At 39.2% G+C, this 16057-nt stretch overlaps 1 protein-coding gene across 10 annotated transcripts in view; it reads left to right on the top strand.

Moving 5' to 3' along the window:
* The window catches only part of MPP7 (MAGUK p55 scaffold protein 7), a 303055-nt gene that overhangs the window by 186491 nt on the left and 100507 nt on the right, over positions 1-16057 (top strand). The window lies entirely within an intron of this gene.

The raw sequence follows: 16057 nt of genomic DNA, 5'->3' as shown, positions 1-16057 counted from the left end.
TTTCAATTAACTTGTCCAGAGACAATCTATACTGAAAAATGCTATTGAGAAAAGATAAAGAAATATTGAGGTTATTTATGTTTTTAAAATTTTTTAAAGAGAAAACTGAGGAGCATGTGGTATTTAACCATTGGTTTAATATATAAAGTCATAAATGAGATGTGAACTTCCTATTTCATTTTTTTAATGTATTCACACTTTTTATTTAACAAAATGCTAGCAATAGGCATACTTAAATAGACTCACTTTGATTCATCTTTATGTACTTCAGTTTTATTCTTACTATCAAGATAGGGGGCAGGGGGCTGCAGGCAGGGGAATTTGAGAGGGAGCACAAGAGATCCTACTGCTTAACTGGCCACCAGGAAAGTGTACTAGTTTTGGTGAGAGTGAGTTTGCTCGACTGTTTGCATTTTGTTTCTCTTGCAGGTGATTTCAGTTAGTCTGGCGGTTGGGATTGGGTATCTGGGAGTGTTTGATCTTTTGTTCCCTTGATTCCCTTTGGTCAGCCTCACTCAGCCTGTGATCGGCTTCCCTCTGTGTGGCTAACAAGAGGGTAGGCCTGACCTAAGTGAGTGGGCTTTAAAAGCCAGAGGCAGAGTGACCAGGGGAGTGAAGCAGACAGGGGACTGCAGACTGGGGAGTTTGAAAGAGGGAGTCCCAATATGGATCAGGAAGACCCTCAAAGCCTGTGCCAGCACTGTTTCTGCTACCTACACCTGTAGCCAGGTAGACCACCTGACCATGGATACCTCTACCCAGATCCTGATGTGGTTTTGCAGGGGCTGTGGCTTGCAATTCCCACTTACTGAAAGCCATGCTGGGGAGACCATCCAATGTGAAAGGTGGAATCGCTGAGGAAACATGAGGGAGAACTACAGGAGGAGGTGGCTAGGCTGAGGAGCATTTGAGCCCATGAGCAATTCCTTGAGAGTATTCATGTCCAGGCTGCTGAGAAAACTGTCTCATTACAAAAGACAACTAACATGCCACTAGTGGAGGAGGAAATGGCTCTGCCTCAGGGGGGGGAACTCACGGTTGGTCACTTCTGGCAGTGGGCAGTGCTCCACCCTTGCTTCCAAACCTCCCACTATGGTTCTGGAGAACCGTTATTCTGTTCTGGATGCGGGAGATAAGGAATCACCCCCTAAAGCAGAAGAGGATAAGCCTGGTACCCCCTAAAGCAGAAGAGGTCTGCAGCCACCACTGCAAGAAGGAAACGTAGGATAGTGGTGGTTTGAGACTCTTTTCTGAGGGGGGTGGAGGGACCCATCTGTTACCCTGACGTCATCTTGGGAGATATGCTACCTGCCAGAGGCCAGTATCTGAGAAGTTATGAGGGCATTGTCGAGAATTATCCAGCCCTCCCTCTGACTACTTTCCCATGCTACTCATCCATGTGGGCATTAATTATACTACAAGGTATGACTTTGAACAGATCAAGAGCGACGACAGGACTCTGGGAGTACGGGTGAAGGAGTTTGGAGCACAGGTGGTATTCTCTTCAGTCCTTTCTGTCACAAGTAGTGGCCTAGGCAGAGACAGGTACATCCTGGAACTGAATGCATGGCTGTGGAGATGGTGTCAACAGGAGGTCTTTGGTTTCCTTGTCCACTGGTTGCTGTTCCACGAAGGATGACTGCTCGAGAAAGGGGGGAAAGCGTATTTGGATACAGACTGGCTAACCTAGTGAGGAGGGATTTAAATTAGGTTTGCTGGGGGCAGGTGACCAAAGCTCACAGATAAGTGAAAAACATGGAGACCTGGGAGATGGATCAGAAATGGGAGGGAGCATGGGCTGTAATAGCAGAGATAAAGGAGGGACAAGGCAAAACTGAGGAACAAAATCAAGTCAGTATCTTAGATGCCTGTATACAAATGCAAGAAATATGGGAAATAAGCATAAAGTCCAAATAAATAAACACAACTGTGACATAGTTGGTATCACCAAGACGTGGTGGGATAATACAGATGACTGGATTATTGGTATAGAAGGATAAACCTTGTTCAGGAATGCTAGGGAAGGAAAAAGGGAGGAGGTGTTGCCTTGTATATTGAAAATGTATACACTTGGACTGAGTTGGAGATGGACATAGGAGACAGATTTGTTGAGAGTCTCTGGGATAGGTTAAAAGGGGTAAAAAAACAAGGGTTATATCATGCTAGGGATCTACTACAGACCACCTACCCAGACAGAAGAAGTGAGTAAGCCTTTTTTTAAACTACTAACAAAATCATCCAAAGCATAGATAGGATTTGGTGGTGATGGGGATTTCAACTATTCAGACAAATGTTGTGAAACTAAGGGTGTGTCTACACAGCACTGTTATTTCAGAATAACTAGCATTATTCTGAAATAACAATGCAAGCATCTACACAGAAAACCTGTTATTTTGAAATAATATTGAAATAACAGGCAGTTTATTCCGTCTTCTGTAAATCTCATTCCACAAGAAATAACTCCTTTTCCGAAATAGCTATTTCAAAATAGCTGCAGTGTGGGTGCTCCACTGCTGCTATTTTGAAATAGCTTCTCACCAGGGCCATTCTAAGTAATTTATCCCCAGTGCTTCCTGGGGCTCTGAATTGAGATAGCATGTCCAATTTAGGGGAGCCCCCAAATTAGGGGACGCGCTATTTCGGAATAACTATTCTGGAATATCTTATTTTGAAATAAGTCTGCAGTGTAGATGTACCCTAACGCAGCAGGGCACAATTATCAAATAAGTTCTTGGATTACATTGGAGACAATGAGTTTGCAACCATGATCAAATTGAATACTTGGCCACTATGTTTTTTTCTGGTAAGAATGCCTATTGCTTTGAATGTTTTATTGAAGCTTTTGTCAAAAGAGCCTTTTAAGACTCTATGACATTATCCAGTGGTTGCTTACCAGCTGCATTGCATGGACCAAGATCAGTACACCTATTCTTTATCTAAAATTTAGCATTCCATTAATGTATCATAAAGATAGCAAGACAGTAAGATATATAATATAGGCAGCAACAAACTATTTAAGGGATGTGTCTACATAAGAAGGCCCATAATGGGTCAGACCACCTAGCCCAGTATCCTTTCTTCCAATAGTAGCCAATACCAGGTGCCCAAGAGGGAGTGACTAGAACACATAATCATCAAGTAATCTATCCCATATTGCCCATTCCCAGCCCTGAGAGAGGCTAGAGAAACCATCCCTGCCCATGTTGGCTGCTAACCATTAATGATCCTATCTTACATGAAATTATCTAGCTCTTCTTTGAATCCCATTAAAGTCTGGCCTTCATAACATCCTCTGGCAGGGAGTTCTGTAAGTTGATTATGTGCTGTATGAAGAAATACTTCCTTTTGTTTGTTTTAAACATGCTGACTATTAATTTCATTTGATGATCCTTACTTGTGCTAGGGGAACAAGTAAAATAACTTTTCCTTATTTATTTTTTCTACATCAGTCATGATTTTGTAGACCTCTATCATATCCCTCCTTAGTCATCTCTTTTCCAAGCTGAAAAGTCCCAGTCTTATTAATCTCTTTCATATGGCAACCATTCCATGCCCCTAATTTTTTTTTGTTGTCTTTTCTGAACCTTTTCCAATTTCAAGATATGTTTTTTTGAGATGAGGTGATCACATCTGCAGACAGCATTCAAGTTGCGGGCATACCATGGATTTATAGAGGCAATAAGATATTTTCTGTGTTAATATGTATCCCTTTCTTAATGATTCCCAACATTGTTTGCTTTTATTTGACTGCCACTGCAAATTGAGTGGAAGTTTTCAGAGAACTATCAACAATGACACCAAGATCTCTTTCTCGAATGGTAACAACTAGTTTGCACCCCATCATTTTATCCATATGGTTATCCATATGTTTTCCAATATGCATTACTTTGCATTTATCCACACTGAATTTCGTCTAACATTTTATTGCCCACTAACCCAGTTTGTGAGATCCTTTTGAAGTTCCACAGTCTGCTGTGTATTTAACTATCTTGAGCAATTTTTTATGATCTGCAAATTTTGCCATCTTGCTGATTACCCCCTTTTCCTGATCTTTTATACGCATGTTGAATAGGCTTGGTTCCTATGCAGTTTGCTTTATCTTGTCTCCCAGTTGATCTCTGTAGTATATCATGGGACACTTTTCTTTTCCTCTCTTATTCTCATGAGGTATCCTCTGCTAGCATGTGAGAACACAGAATGTGAATTTGTAACCTGTTCAGAAAAGCAGAATTTTGCATATTTACATAAGCAGATTGAAAGTATCATCAGTAATCTACTAGATTTGCTGGTTACTGTTAATCACATGATATCACATCAGAAAAGGAGTTTGAGTTGATTTGAAGTAATGGTCCTGTTTTGTACAGACAGCCCAATTCCACTGTGGAAATTTTATACTCAATAACAGATCTGCTATTCACGTGTGATCCAAGTTATACTTCTTACTGTACTGATAAATATCGAACATTTCTAGTATTTTTACTTCTGTTACAGATATAAAGATGAATGAAACAGTTTGTTTTGCCTCTTGTATCAATAGTTAATTTTTATTTGTAAAATTCTCACTATTGTGGTAAAGCAGAAACCAAAAAGAGCCCTGCTTGACCTTCAGATGGTAGGCTGAGTTTACAATTGGCTGAGTTGGCATTTAGAGAAGAAAACTTGCATCTTTCTGAACAGGTCATATATAAGTCGTTGACACAGTATACATGGAAGTCTGTAATGTTCACTTAAGGTATGTCTACGGTGCAATTAAAAATCTGGCTCATACAAGATGACTTGGATTAAGGGAGTTGGGCTAAAAGGGCTGTTTCACTGCACTCTAGAGTTCTGGACTTGGGCTACAGTCTAAAGTCTTTCCACCCCTATCCACCTTGCAGGATCCCAGAGCCCAGTCAAAGCTCTGAAATCTAAAGTGTAACAAGACAGCCCCACAGACCAAGCCCATGTGAGCTGGGAAGGACCAGCTATGGGCTTTTAGTTGTATAGACACATCCCTACCGTTCTTTTTCAAGAGAGAACGCGTAGATGCCCCAGATATGAACTGTGAGGGTGAAGCAGAAGTAGACAGTACCTGTGAAGATTTGTGTGGAGAGTGATAAAGACAGAGAGCTCATCTCTCCCAGAAACTTCCTCCTTTTGTATGGATGTTGAGATTTGTGTGCAGTATTCATTTTGTTTTGTGTACATATTTTAAAACAACTTTCCCCATTGTTCTATGGGAGAAAGATATTTAGCTATGAAAAGATCTTTTGATCCACCTAAATTTTGTTAATCTAATCTAGGTTTTTATTGCATACTGTACCCATACTATATTATCTGATCTGTCTCCCATTTGGAAAGAAGTAACATATGAGCTCAGTGGAGAAATGTAGGTGAAACTATGGTTGATGTTTATGCAGGAGGTCAGACTAAATGATCATCATATTCCCTTCTGAACTAAAAATCTGTGAAAAGTAGGGCGATTGGACATCTTTTCTTAAAGTTAAATGCAGTAGGTCACTATTTGATCTCCTCCCACACTTTGTTCTCACTGGCTTGGAGAAGAAAAGAGTTCTAAACTTGAACACTGTCAGCTTGAAATCTTGAGTTCTTATTCTACTCATTGCTTTGTCTTTATAATTCTGGAGATCCTTTTTTTAAGAGTCCTTATTGTTTGTGTATTATTATGGTTGGGTCATGTGAATTAAACTACCTAACTTTTATTTCATATGTTTTTGTTTCTGTGTATATATAAGTACTGTTGAAAAAGGAACATCAAACACAAGTCTAGTAGCTAAAATTTTCTTTAAAAATGAAAGCAACAAAACATGCCTTAATTTCCATGTATACCAGCCAAGAGTAATCAGCACTAAAACACGGCATATTATTAATATGGTAGGAACTGACAGAACGTACTGTAATTACATAAAGGAAAGGAAAGAATACAACTCAAATACTTTAAATACTTCAAATCCTCATGTTACCTTAGTTGCACTATACTCTATCAGCCCTGTTTCATGTGATAAGTTAACTGAAGCAGCCTGAGCTGCAACAGTCTTGAGGTTTAGAAGTGCAAATGTTCACTAGCAGCCAACTATATCATAAACAAGAATGAAGCCAAGCAAGTTGGCAGGGGAAAATAAAGAATTTGAAAAGGAAATCAAAGAAAATCTCCAGTTACATGGCACAAGTTGTACCACACAAAGTAACCAATACTAATCTGAGTACTGAATGCTGAATTACATGCATTTAATGATGGTACTCATATAGCACGTAGGTGGTTGTCAACATTAAGAAAATATCTGGCAATTTCAGAGGAGAAACATCATGCAGGGTAAAATCACATTGTGATAAAGTAGAAATTCTACTCAGCTCATGAAAATGGAAAAACTTAGTCATTTTACAGAAACATATGATATCTAAGTAAGCAGATATTGAGTAAATTGTCCTTTCTGCCAGTGAAACTTGATGGTCTCCTTTTGATTCTGTTTTCTTCAGTAGTTGCCTCCATCTCTCCTCACCATTTTTCCCTTTTCCAGATCATTGGAATATATATTTAACACCAATTCAGACCAAAACTTTGACCACTTATTCCTGCTTTATTTCTCTCTCTGCCAGTTGCTAACCCCATATCATTGCTGTCTTTCTCACCCTAAGGGTGTGTTTAGACTACAAGATTTTTTTGAAAAAAGTGGCCTTTTTTTTAAAAAACTTCCCCTGCATCTAGACTTCTGCCATGTTCTTTCGAAAGTAAATCGAAAGAACGTGGCAGTTTTTTTGACCGTGGAAAACCTCTTTTTATGGTGAATAACACCTTTTTAAATTGCTCTTTTGAAAAAAGGTGCTATGTAATGCAAACTGTACTTTTTCAAAAGAGAGCATCCAAACTGCCTGGGTGCTCTCTTTCGAAAAAGCGGCTTGCTTTTTTGAAAGTACTGGTTGTAGTCTAGATGCTCTTTTTTGAGAGGCTTGCAGTCTAGACATAGCGTATGACTACTTAGTTTTCTATAATGCTTTTGTGATAGATTTATCACTAACTTTTTGAAAGTCCAAATAAATCATGTTAACTATTTGTCTTGTATCCACTCTTTTGTTGACATGCTCAAAGAATTTTAATGGGAGAAGCAGGATTTTTCCTTTAAATGAACTGGTTTTGTCACTATCACAATATGTTCATATTGGCAGGATATAATGTATTTTTACTTACCATTCCAGTGATTTTACCTGATGCAGCTTACTGGTTTGTGAATCTCAAGATCATGCCAAATATTTTTTTTTAAAGATGGGAACATATTCACTGCTCTCCAATCCTCTGATTTTAGTTACATTTAATTATATGTTTAATATATCAATAACAACTCCTCAATCATTCATTGTGTAAAAGCGGAAAGCAGGCAAAACAAATGACCCCAACGACTTGAATGTTAAGTGGGCATCTCTGGGATACATTGAAAACAACCTATGCGGTTGCTCTCCAACTACACTTCATGTATGTGTTCTGGGGAAAGAGAATCCTTAATGATTTTGGGATGAGGGGTAATAAGCCTGAACTCAGGTCAACTCCTCCAATAGTGTGTGTGTCTATATCCTCAAGCCTCATAGTTTTATGTAATCAATATGAAGGGTGAATGGACTCTACAGGACACCTTCTTCTCTGAGATACATGCTATCTTAAGGGTATCCAACTTCTCCTTCTTATTTTTCCATAATGATTTTTAAAAAAATTTTTAGAGTCAGGCTTCAAGAAATTTAGGTCAGAGAACAAAAAATATATAGTGATACAGACACACCTTTTTGTGTGCGTGGAGGTAGCTACTGCTTCATTCTACCTATCATTTCTTCAAAATAGGAGATGAAGGATTGCTCGGATATTAGAAGGATGCTCATTTGTCCAGAACATAGTTTCTAGCATATGGCTCATCTGTTGGTGCTCTGGGAAGATACTTAAGAAGGGAGAGAGGGTTACTGTGTCAAGAACACTTTAGCTAAATGAATAAGGTTATGAATTTTAAGAGGCATGCTGGTTAGGAATTCTTCATTGTTGGTTTAAAATTGGGGCTTATTGTAGCATAATAGCCATATGTGAGCAGAAGAGGCAGAGGCTGCAGTTGAGGAAAAAACAGAGCTGCCATCTGGAAGAATATTAACACCTTTACCAGATGACATGGACTAGCTATGCATTTCAATGGACAGTGAGAATAGTGAGACTTTGGAAGTGTCTCATGGGGTACCAAGCAATGAGCAAGAGGAAGTGGGAGTCTGAAGATGTTAAAAGTCTAGCTTGCAATTGGCTGGTGCTGTCTTAACAGCTACAGGTAAACCCATCAGTTCAGATTGGTGTATCTGAAGCTACATTTTCAGGTAAGGAAATTACTCTTTTGTGAAAGGAACTCCATATATTCAAGAATAAAAATTCACCATGCTCAACAGGAAAAAGTAATACATATTTATTATTGACCCAAATTAGATATTACTATGCCAAGAATATTATTGCTCTATGGATATTAAGAATGAAAAAACACAGTGTGGATTTTAAATATTTTTAATGATTTATCTTTTGTCTAACTTCATTGTTTCTGCTGTTTTGCTGTATTGGTCTTGACTCTTCAGCCTAATTGATTGCTTCAGCTAATATGCTTAATTGTTGTAGAATCTAGTCAGTGATAGCTGATTTGCCTGGTCCTGCCTCTTCCTGTTTGTTGCTTGCACTAAATGGTATTCCGTTATTACTCCCTCTTGGGGTTCTCATAATTTCTCCTATGTCAGTCTCTCTTCCTCTTCTATTTTTTCCTCTTCTGTTCAATATCTTTTTTTCCTGTCCCTTTTTACTCTCCTCCTGCTGCTGCTGTCAGCAGCTCCACTTCTGTCTCTCCATCTTTTTTCACTCCCATATGCTGTCAAATCCACAAGTGATTTCTCTTCCTCCTCACTTTCAGTGGTCTTTGAATGAACGTCACCCATCTGATTTCCTGCACACTCCCATATCACCTTTTCCTTTCAGACCACACATCCATCCCTGCCTTTCCATCCCGTCTTCTCTCTATGGAATACTTTCTATATTTTAAAAAAGATTGTTGCCATCCACTGTCTTTTTTTTTCTACTCCCTTGTCCTTGCACACTCAGAAACCTGGAATCCTCCCTTTGACACTGCTTTATGCAATTGCTTTTTTTGTGTGTCTTACATCTCATCCAGATGCAATTACATTAACAAAAAAATGTGGAGGATCGTGGGATTGGACTTCTCTTCAGACCTTGTTGCTTCCTACTATGGCTGAATTAAGACACATACATTAATTGGACTGCATGTAGGACCCCAGTTGCTTACATCAGTTTTCATTTTTAAGAACATAAGAACAGCCATACTGCATCAGACCAAAGGTCCATCTAGCTCAGTAACCTGTCTTTCAACAGTGGGCAATGTCAGATGCTCCAGAGGGAAGGAACATGAAGATAATCCTCATGTGATCCCTCTCCTGTCACCCATTTCCAGACAAATTTTTAAAAAATATACTTGCTGGGTATGTACTGTGTTAACTCCCAATGCTGCATCTAGCTATTAGAGGGCTCCATAAACCTTCCAGCACAGGAAAGAGAAGTGCAACGAGATATTAGAGGGAGTCTGGCACAGAAGGGAGTAAAAAAGAAGTGTGACACTCTTGCGAAAGGAAAAATATTGTGTAGTTGTCATCTGTTCTGACCATCATCCTCTGCATTCTGACTTCTAAATCTTTCTCTTTACATATACCTCCATCTCCCTTCTTACTTCACTTGTTAACTCAATTGTGTTACATACTCATATTTGAATTCTTCTCCAGCTCCATTCTGGATCCTGTTAATTTGACTTCCTTTCTCTTTACCAAAGTTGTTCTCAAATTTTCTGATGAACTTTCCTGACCAGATCTCAGTGCTAGTACTTGATCATCATTTTCCTCAATCTCTCTCTAGGTTAGGACTCAAATCACACACTTCTTGAAGTCTTGTCCTTTCTTTGTTTATGTAATTCCATCCTTTCCTGATTCTCTTCTCTCTTTGACTGCTCCTTCAATGGCTCTTTTGGTAGGTTCATCTCATTTCCAGTTCTACAAGTCTTTGGTCTTTTTATTTTTTTATTTACAACCACTTTCTGGATGACTTCATCACTCAGTTTTAACTTTAAGTTACAAGTCTATCCAAACTTGATTTGTTTTCTTCCATCCAATCCTACCTTTGTTTCTAGCTCGATCATGTCTCTTTAGGTTTGTGTCTCTAATCTCGCCTGGGTATCTTGGCACCAGTGAAAGATTAACAGACATCCAAAATTGTCATCTAGGTCTTAATTAGGTGTAATCTCTCTCTCTCTATAAAAAAAAAAACTTTTCCTGTGGGACAACAGAGTGATGTCATATGTCACCATGCCCCACTGCCCCTCATCTGTGTGGCCTCTGACCCCCTTCCCTGTGCTTGGGGGAGCTGCGAGCTTCCTCTCCTTCCCTCCCCTGTGCTCGGGAGAGTTGCGGGAGCAACATGGCCACCCCCTTCCACGGTGCTCAGTTTCCTGCAGTGGGGAAGGGAGCAAGGGAGGTGAAGTCTCGAGACTCCGCACTGCATGCCGCTTGTGAGGAGGTGAGCCGCCAGGACACTCCAGCTGTCCCGGGGGAGGGTGCTATAAAGTTTGCCTCTGAAGTTAAGTTAGGCCCCCCGTGAGAGATCCCGGGCCAGCCCAGCCACATGCACTAAGAATCTTGGCTTTGGTCCTCACATGCTGCTTGGAGTGCTGCTCTCTCTCCCCCCACTGCTATTTGATGGGCTCAGCAGTGGCAGGAAGCAGGGGGGATGCTTGTACACACAGGATAATGAGCAGCCCCCATGCGTGAGGCAGAGAGCACAGCGCCAGGCAGCAGGGTCTGAAAGGGAAATTTCTCATGAGCAAAGAGTCTCTGTGATCTGAGGTACCCTTGCATTCACCGCCTGTAAAGGAGGCCAGCCCCGTCACCTGCTGCAGGCTGGGGATGAAGACTTCCATGGAGGAAAGAGACCCTTCCCCCCCTCACAGCAGCTGTGCCCCCCCCCCCCCTCCTGCTTAGGTGAAGCTTCTGCTTGGCTCTAGCAATCCACATGTTCTCTCCAGGGAACCGGCTCCCTCCTCTCCCTGGCTGGCCAGACATCCTGCCCCCAACCCACTCCTGCCTCCTCCTCCCCAGCCAGATATCCTGCCCCCACTCTGCTCCTGACCCCTCCCCTCTGGCCAGACACCATGCCCCCAGCCCTGGCCAGACACCCTTCCCAATTAGGGCCCAACCACCATCTGGCCACAGTGTCCTGTCCCTGGCCCCGATGCTGGGGCAGGTCCCATGGTCCAGCACCCATCTGGCTGCAGGAAGTAGCCCAACTCCTGCTGCAGCATGGATAGGAGAGAGACCACGATCCACCTGCAGCGGATAGATGGAGGGGTGGGGGTGGCGAGAGTAGCAACCAGGGGGCACAGCTCTCTAGTTTTAATTATTGTAACATTGCAAATTAGATGGCTATTTTTGTATGTTTCTCAAAGCTTTTATTTGTTCTTTTTTAATCTCATAGTATTTTATTTTTTCCAGAATGTTCCAGTGTAGTGAACTATGCTGTTAAGCATTTCCTCAATGTAAAATTAAAATTGAATCTTAAAATGAAGAATATTTTTGAATAAGGGATAAAAAGCTAAAAAAAAAAAATCTTAAAAGGCACTACATTCATAAGGCAGCAATGAGTTTTTAGTCTCTTATTCCAAATGCCAGTTATAAGTTCTGAATTGTAAAATGATCATTCACAGCTTTAATATGAAAAAGTACTGCACTAGTTTCTAGAGAATTTTTGAAGTATTCAATTCTAGCTCGATCATGTCTAAGAATTTAGCTGAACATCAATATTTATATTTAGATAGTGTAGAAATTTGAATCATACCTTCTTCTGAATTCTAAATATGGACTATGTTTACATTAGTGAATCATAGGCATAAAACTTAGCTATAAGATCTTTTTGCCAGAGGTGCCTAAGTGTACATGCTCTTGAATTTGGATTGTGTGCATTACTCTGAAGAGTTTTGTAAAACATTCTCAGATTTTCTAGCAGGTTCCTGTGGTGGATAAGAACATTAGAGTATACTATTTTGATTAATCTTTCAGTTTGTTTTTCTCAAGTGTTGTAAAAAGTTAAGTTCAGTGTGGTCAGCTTGTATGAGGCAGATCTTTCCTAAGGATTTTGTTCACATTAGCTTCCTTTCATTGATATCTGATCTCTTGGCACTTACATTAGTATGCTTTAAAAGAAATCCCAAATGTTTATGTCATGTTAACTACATCTGTTTTTATAAAACTTTCTTGTCTTGGGTATGTTTTAAAATTAAATAAAAATACGAACAACAGAGGAGTTGTTGCAGAAATGTTTTTGTACTCTGGACCCCTATTTTTAAGACATTGCTTTGCAGTTGATAGTGTAAATCTAGGGGTAAATTTACACAGCGGGGCTATTTTGGGATACTGGAAGTATCCTGAAATAGCTACCCTGCATCTTTGGAAAGTGCTCTATACTATTTCAAGACCTATTTTGGCATCCCTGTAACCCTCGTTCCACAAGGATTAAGGGATGTCTTGAAGTAGTGCATTGTTTCAAAATGTGGTGCTGTGTAGACATGTCAAATTTTGAAATATGATATTTCAAAATTCAATCAAAATACGCTATTTTAAAATTCAGTCAAAATAAGATACACAATTTGTTTAGTACAAATTGAGTATCTTATTTCGAGTTTAGGGTGCTGTGTAGATGCACCTAGGTAAATTTACAGTTATCTGCTTTTCCTCTCTTCTCTGAAAAATTAGTGGATTTGCAGGTTGTTGACTAACGTAAGACAAAATAACTTTTTAAACTGCACTTCTGGTCATCAGTAACTGTTGTCCATGCTTTTTGTTATGCTTTTTGTTGTTATGCTTTTTACTCAGACCAAACAGAAACCTATAATATAAAAAAAAAAGGACAAGGCAATCTTACTGGAGTTCTTTAAAATACAGTTACGTCTACTGTGCTAACATGTTTTCTGTCGAAAGCCTGGTATTATTTATCTAACAGTCAAGAGGAAGAATGTGAAAGTATGTTTATCTTGCCTGGGACTACTGTCAGACTGACAGGTCTACAATTACCTGGGTCATCACATTTACCCTTTTAAAATATTGGCACAAAATTAGCTTTCTTCCAGTTTTCTGGCACTTTCCTGAAATTTCAAGACTTACTGAAAATTAATATTAATGGTCCAATAAGCTACTGAACAAGCTAAAATCACTTAAGAAACTCCTGACCTCCGCTGGCCAGAGATTTGTCCTTCTCTATTCATCTAGGAAAAAAGAATGTAGGTTATACTTACTGGATGGGGGGTTGCTATTGTGGTAAGCAGGTAACTTTGAAAAAGATCTAGGGCATGTGAATCAGTTGAAGACAAGCTCCAGTGTGAGGTTGTGGCCAAAAGAACTAATTCTTTTGGATGCATAAATGGGAATTTCATGTAGGAACAGAGAAGTGAGTTTACCTCTGTATTTGTTACTGGTGCAATCTGTGCTAGAATACTGTGTCTAGTTCTGGTATTCACAATTTAAGAAGGATGCTGATAAATAGGTGGAGAGTTCAGTGAAGAGCCAAGAGAATAATTAAAGGGCTAGAATACATGCCTTTTAGTGATAGATTCAAGGAGCTAGATCTGTTTACATTACAGAGAGAAGAGTATTGGCTGACTTTAGCACAGTCTATAAATAGCTAGATGGGGAACAAATGTAATGAGCTCTTCAGTCTAGCAGAAAAAGGTATAAGAAGGTCCAGTGGCTAGAAATTGAAGTTAGGGTCAGAATGTTAAAAATGTATGCCTCATTTCCAATAAGATTAAATAAACCTTGAAAGAGTTTAGCAAGGGATTCTCCATCACTGGCAATTTTTGAATCAAGACTGGATTTTTAAAAATTCAATATGCTCTAGTTCAAAAGGAATTATTTTGGGGGAAGTTTGTTGTCAGTGTTATACAGGAAGTCAGACTAGATGATTAAAGTGGTTCTCTTCGACCTTGATATGGAACTATGTATCTATGAATTGTTTGAAAAAATAAGGTATCCATGTAATCAGTGACAACATATAGTGTGAAGTTTATGTAGATTTTAAACAAGAAAGAAGTAATCACATACTTTTCTAACATTACCCATGTCCCATTAAATTACCAGAGAACTGGTATCAGACAAATTAAGGAGTTATCTTTTACCATTTGACAAGAGTTATGGAATTCCTGATTAACCCTTTCCTAAATTTACGTTCCCTTTACTTTGTCTTCAAATTGTCACTTACGGGCTGAATGCAATATTAAGAGTCAATAAGCAGATATTTTTAGATAACGATCCATAATACACAGTAGTAGTAAAAAAAGTTATCTATGTTAACAAGCATTAGGAAAGAGATAGCTAATAAGACAGTAATGCTATACCTACCCTGTAGGCTTTTTGTGCAAGAACAGTGTTCTTGCGCAAAAACTTGCGGAGCGTCTACACTGCATGCATGTTCTTATGCAAGCAAATTTACAGTAAAGCATCAGAAAAGAGGACTTCTTGCACAAGAGTTATTCCTCTCCCCATGAAGAATAAGCCCTCTTGCGCAAGAAGGCAGTGTGAATGGACAACAGGGGTTTCTTGTGCAAGAGAGCATCCGCACTGCCATGGACGCTCTTGCAGAAAAGTACATCTCTTGCACCAAAGCACATGGCAGTGTGGACGCGCAAGACCTCTTGCACAAAACAGTTTTTTTGTGTGCAAGAAACCTTAATTACTATCGTGATTAAGAATATGGAACAGCTTCCATGTGAGGAGGGAGTAAAAAGACTGGGACTTCGGAGCTTAGAAAAGAGATGAGTAAAGGTGGTATGATAGAGAGCCATAAAATCAAGAATGGTTGAATAAGGAACCCTTTCATCTAACACACAAAGCACGGATCACCCGGTGAAATCCGTATGCTTCAGGTTTAAAAGTGATGTCACACAACACACAGTCAATCTGTGAAATTTTTTACCAGGGCTGTTGTAAGGGCCAAACATAAAACTGGGCTCAAAAAATAATTAGATACGTTCTTGGAGGATAAATCTATAAATGGCTATTAGGCAGGATAGTTATATGTATATATCTATGGATAGATATTGTGATATAGATGTCTCTAAGCTTCTGACTTCCAGATGCTGGGACTGGATGATGGGATGAATCACTTGATAATTGCCCTGTTTTGTTAATTTTCTCTGACGCTTCTGACATTGACTGTCAGAACACAAGGTACTTACTGGGCTCAATATACCAGTAGTCTGACCTGGTATGACCATTTTTGTGCTTATAAAGTGTCATTCTCCTCAGTTAGGACTTAGTGCAAAAATTCAGCTTTATAATCCTAATAATTTCAGCAGTAGTATGGTTTAATTTTAAAAACCATAGGAGTTTTAAAAAAATTATTGGGGATGTCTCTTCTTTTCAGTCTACTCATTTTAAAAAAAATCAATTTTTGGCTAAAACATTGTCAAAAAATCTTTGGGCCCAAAAATGTTGGGCCAAAATTTGAAACATTCAGGGAGTTATAAGCAACTGAAAATAAAGACCAATATTTTTTAAACCCTTAGGCAGTCATAGTTATAGCTTTTGTTTCAGCTATAATGTGTAGGATTAACTGGAAAATTGAAGTAGTTTCATTTATCCAACTTATTTGCCAATTTGAAAGCTGTTAAAAGAATCCTGGAGAATTTTTGGACAGACTTTCATTTAATGTAATTCTTAATATTGCTGTTTCTAAAAAAAGGTAGCAATTTTTATGTAGATTTTGACTGGTGTTTTCAAAGTGTCCTTAAGTACACTCATCTCCTGTTGACTTACCAAGACCCTTTGAAAATTCGGCATAGAAATTTATAATGGGTTAAACTGTTGAAGCCTTTGGGTCATTTTTGTAAGGAAAGAGAATAATATATTGTTTTTTGTAAGAATCTGTTATCCAAATAGTGAGCATGAGCTGAAGAAGCATTTGAGACCCTCTCACAAGAAGGGAAGCTAGCTCATAAGTGACATA

Source organism: Pelodiscus sinensis, chromosome 2 (genome assembly GCF_052426305.1).
Source record: "Pelodiscus sinensis isolate ZL-2025 chromosome 2, ASM5242630v1, whole genome shotgun sequence".
NCBI classification, from domain to species: domain Eukaryota; kingdom Metazoa; phylum Chordata; order Testudines; family Trionychidae; genus Pelodiscus; species Pelodiscus sinensis.
This window is presented reverse-complemented; position numbering and strand designations above follow the sequence as displayed.